The 4,365-nt window shown below is 43.1% G+C and overlaps 1 pseudogene across 1 annotated transcript; it reads right to left on the bottom strand.

Moving 5' to 3' along the window:
* Positions 1-204: 204 nt before the first annotated feature.
* On the bottom strand, positions 205-1,313 carry LOC100955335 (annotated as a pseudogene). Its single transcript, XR_001161362.1, has one exon. The product of XR_001161362.1 is annotated as a keratin, type I cytoskeletal 18 pseudogene (transcript).
* Positions 1,314-4,365: the final 3,052 nt, after the last annotated feature.

The following is a 4,365-nucleotide window of genomic DNA, read 5'->3' as shown; positions in this document are numbered from 1 at the left end:
GAGCTATGATGCCTCTATAAGGGTGATAAAGTGAGACTCTGTCTCCAAAAAAAAAAAAAATGTATTTTTCCAGGAATAATTGTGTTTGTGGATTATATTTAATATTTATACACATATATATTCCCTAAATAAATTTTTATTTTTGTTTTTTTTCTAGTGACCTGTGAATTCTTTATTGGTATAAGGACATGCTGCTCTACTGCCTCAGTGTCTCAGAACTTTGGTGTCATCGGTCTCAGACACCACTTTGCCGTCCACTATCCTGTGGGTGGTGGTCTTTTGGATGGTTTGCATGGAGTTGCTGCTGTCCAGGGCATCATCATGGTTGAAGTCCTCCCCGTCTTCCAGCAAGCGGCAGTAGATGGCAATTGCAACCTCTAGCTTGACCTTGATGTTCAGCAGTGCCTTATACTCTTGGGCCTGGCACTGCCCCTCTGCCTGGGTCTGTGCCAGCTCTGACTCCAAATGCAGCAGGACCCCATTGAGTTGCTCCATCTGCATGGTGTAGCGGGCCTCCACCTCCCTCAGGCTGTCTCCAACCTGGACTTCTGATTTCTCATGGAGTCCAGTTTGATCTCCAAGGACTGGACTGTACGCGTCAGCTCTGTGAGCATTGCCTTAGCAGCTCCGACCTCAGCAAACTGTGAGGTGACCACTGAGGTGCTCTCCTCAATCTGCTGGGATCAGGTCTTGGCCAGCTCTTCTTGGTTCTTCCGAGCCAGCTCATCATACTGGGCCCGCATGTCTGCCATGATCTTGCTCAGGTCCTGGGATTTGGGAGCATCTACCTCCACAGTCAACCCAGAGCTGGCAATCTGGGCATGTAGGACTTTTACTTCCTCCTCATGGTTCTTCTTCATGAAGAGCAGCTCCTCCTTGAGAGCCTCGATCTCTGATTCCAGCTGCAGTCGAGTGATATTGGTGTCATCAATGACCTTGCGGAGCCCATGGATGTCGCTCTCCACCGACTGGTGCATGACCAGTTCTGTCTCATACTTGACTCTAAAGTCATCAATAGCATGATGGACATTGTCAATCTGCAGAATGATGCGGGCATTGTCCATAGAATTGGCAAAGATCTGAGCCCTCAGGTCCTCAATGGTCTTGAAGTAATGCACCCAGTCTCTGACCTGGGGCCCCTTCTTCTCCAGGTGTTCCCAGATTTTGCTCTCCAGCCTCTGATTATTGGTCTCCAGGTTCCTCACTCTGTCCTGGTAGGAGGCCAGGTGGTCGTTCAGCTCTTGCATGGTCTCCTTCTTGGTCTGGATGCCCCTTATTCCTGTCAGACCCCCGGCCATCCCCGTGGCCAGGCCCCTGGATCCTCAGCCACCCCAGAAGCTGGTGGAGTGGGACATGGAGATCTGGGGGCCCGAGCCCCTGGTGCCTGCATAGACGCTGCCTGCACTGCTGGCGGGCCAGACACTGTAGCTGGGGGCCTGGACTGAGCCCAGGGACCGGTAATTGCAGGAGAAGGTGGTGGAATGAGTAGTAAAGACATGATGTCAGAAGAGGAGAGGACAAGACTCGGGCCCCTAAATAAATTTTTAGAATTTAAGTTGCTAAATGAGAGTTTCTTGAAGAAAGCCAGAGTTGTTCTAAATGTACTCCCAATGGGTGAGGTTAACCTCCAAAATGCTGTGTAAGGGCTACGATTAGATCTAATGAAACAAATGTGATATCCTTAACCTAATGTGAGAATTCACAAAAAAGTAATGAAAGAATGAATAACCCCTCATTGATCAGTATTGGTCTTTCACCCCCCCCAAATATATTAAAGCTTACTTTTTCTCAAGTGACAAAGCAAGCTACCACCTTGAGGAAAATAGAAGACAGAGTTTTCAAACTTGATATTATACTTAATTATAAACATAAAACTTTAAATAGTAGACATATTCAGGCCTTACCATATTCTTGTTAGGGACACCAATGGACACGGAAACCAGATGCCTTAAAAATGACAACGAAACTCTAAAATGATTCTATCAATAGGAAAATGGGGTTATCTCCCCCACTTAAGCCTGCTATACTAATTCACAGTCACTTGCTCAAGCATTCTTGCCTTTGCCCACCATTAAGCTACAAGCTATGTTTGACAATAGTATTTGGTCAATACCATCAATGCAGAACCACATGGGAGTAGGGAAAAGCCAGAGAATAGCAGATGAAGGGCCATCTGGAATAAAGCTCCAAGCCACAGCACTGATATCCTGCTGCCAGAATAGCCTTGGAGCTAAGACAAAGAAACCACCTGGCAAATGTAGGTGGAATCCAGAAGGAAAAACTGAGGGCACTGGAATTCACCAGGAAATGATTCAACAGACTGATGCATCCCCACTGGGGGTTTGTTTCTGCTGCACTGTGTAGAAAAGAAGAGTGGGTCTTGCAGACTAGAGAATCAAAAATAGAATTGGTGCAGGACGAAACTCTGAGAAGGGGCATAAGGAGAGGGCACCCTGAGAATGGGCTTTTGACCTTCTGGGCTATCCTTTTACTAGTGCCTTATTTTCCCAAGATGCTGGGAGATTCAAGAGACAGTGGAAACGTTGATAATGATCAACAACACAACCAGGCCAGGAAGCCACCCTGAAAATAGCTGAGTGGCCATGAGGAAGAGGTTGGGGGTGTGAGATGAAGGGGAGATATAAGACACCAGAGATAGCTCTATGTGAAACAGGAGCAAAGCTTCATTCTAGGTCCTTTCAGTAGGCTGGGAGAAGCTTTAAAACACTGGTGGTTGAGCTATTCTCCTAGGCACTGTCTTGAGATTCCTCTAATCGCCATCCAAGAGCTGGAAAGCAAAAAGTCTCTTCTTTCTCAGGAAGTTCATGAAGTTATGAAAACTCATTTCTCTCCCTTACAGCTTGCCCATCTTCTTTCAGAGGTCATTCCTCGTTTGAATTCTTCACTTCCAGGGTAAATTTCCTTTCTTCTCTGCCTTTACATCTTTTGGGGATATACACACACATACATCTCTCTCTCTCTCTCTCTATATATATATATACAGTATATACTGTATAATTTATATTACACAATATATGTCCTACATATACTGGATAATTTACAGTATAATTATACAGTATATACTGTATAATTTATATTACATAATATATCCTACATATTATATATTATATAATACATTTTATATATATATATATATATATTCTCCCTACTGCCATCCTTTCAACATGACCACTACTAAGCCATTGGCATTGAGTGGCCCATCTTGACACTAAAATGATATCCATAGAGTTCAATATTGTTTCAGATACTTGTAGAGAACTATGGGGGTTAAAATGAAATGGTGATGTTGGTTACAAGGTTATACCCATTTGTCCAAATTATACAGCTGAGGATTTTTAATGTAAATAAACTTCATCTCAAAAAACTTAAAAATGATTGAGTAGGGGGTAAGGAATCAGTGTAGATAGATATGAAGCAACAACAGCAGGATAATAATAATTATTGAAACAGTGTTGGTGCATAAGAGCTCCTTTCACTATTTAATTTTCTTAGTGTATGTTTGAAAGTTTACATGATAAAATGATGAAATGGTGATTCTTCCTCACGCACCATGCCTACATATTCATTTTTATAGATTTCGTGTATACACAGTTGACCCTTGAACAACACAGGTTTGAACTGCACTGGGTCCACTTACATGCAGATTTTTAAAAAGTAAAGATTGCATCAAGTGTGCCTGCTTCCCCTTCCACTTTCTCCACCTCGTCCCTCTCTGCCACCCCGAGACAGCAAGACCAAGCCCTGCTTTTACTTCTTCTCAGCCTACTCAGTAGAATGACAACGGCTTTACAATAAGCCAATTCTACTTAGGAAATAGCAAACATATTGTCTCTTCTTTGTGATTTTCTTAATAACATTTTTTCTCTAGGTTCCTTTATTGTATGAATACAGTATACACAGCATCATACATATGACACATAAAATATGTTTTCATCAACTTTTCATGCTACCGATGAGGGTTCTGGTCAGTAGTAGGCTATTAGTAATTAAATTTGGGGGGAGTCAAAGGTTATATGCAGATTTTTTACTGTGGTAGGGGTTGAGGCCACTAACACACACGTTGTTCAAAGGTCAAATGTATATTCACACACACACACACACACACACACACACGCACACACACATATTCCTGAGGAGTAGAGACATTAGTTCCAGAGCCATCTGGCCCTGGTTTTCTCACATGTGGTCCACTATTCACTCAGTGAGGAAGAGCAGGCTTTGACATCTGTCAGCCTATCCAACACTTGCATTGACTTAAGCATTTGGGTATGAAGTATTTTACTTTTCTCTGGCCTTCAGAATGGAAGCTAGGCAACTGGAATACATCTCCCTGCACTGAGATTT

Source organism: Otolemur garnettii, unplaced genomic scaffold (assembly GCF_000181295.1).
Source record: "Otolemur garnettii isolate 467f Iridium unplaced genomic scaffold, OtoGar3 scaffold00048, whole genome shotgun sequence".
In the NCBI taxonomy this organism is placed as follows: domain Eukaryota; kingdom Metazoa; phylum Chordata; class Mammalia; order Primates; family Galagidae; genus Otolemur; species Otolemur garnettii.
Note: the sequence above shows the minus strand (reverse complement) of the source record. Positions and strands in the feature narration are given on the sequence as shown.